At 51.3% G+C, this 392-nt stretch overlaps 1 non-coding gene across 1 annotated transcript; it reads right to left on the reverse strand.

Moving 5' to 3' along the window:
• Positions 1 to 87: 87 nt before the first annotated feature.
• On the reverse strand, positions 88 to 191 carry LOC115071555. Its single transcript, XR_003850650.1, has one exon. It is a non-coding gene; the product is annotated as a U6 spliceosomal RNA (small nuclear RNA).
• Between the last annotated feature and the right edge of the window lie 201 nt (positions 192 to 392).

The raw sequence follows: 392 nt of genomic DNA on the forward strand, positions 1-392 counted from the left end.
GCCTGCGGTCTGGGCTTGGTGCTCCTAAGAGACTCGGTCCCCAGCACCCTGGCAGCACATGCCGAGCTGCCAACCCTGTCCCTGGTGCAAAATATGGAACGCTTCACAAATTTGTGTGTCATCCTTGTGCAGGGGCCATGCTAATCTCTGTATCTTTCCAATTTTAGTATATGTGCTGCCGAAGCGAGCACTCTTTGGGGTCTTTTTACCCTAACTGCCTAGCCAATTCTTACCTCCTATTCTTATCACACCATCCTCTGAAGAGGTTACCCAAATTGCCAAAGGGACTAGGGACGGAGACCACTCTGGCTTCTTCAATGCTGAACAGGGACGCAGGGTGAGGCAACTGGAGTACCCCTTCAGTGGGTCTATCTAAAAGACTCCCAAATTGC

This window comes from Nannospalax galili, unplaced genomic scaffold, assembly GCF_000622305.1.
Source record: "Nannospalax galili isolate Female #2095 unplaced genomic scaffold, S.galili_v1.0 scaffold538, whole genome shotgun sequence".
Classification (NCBI taxonomy): Eukaryota; Metazoa; Chordata; class Mammalia; order Rodentia; family Spalacidae; genus Nannospalax; species Nannospalax galili.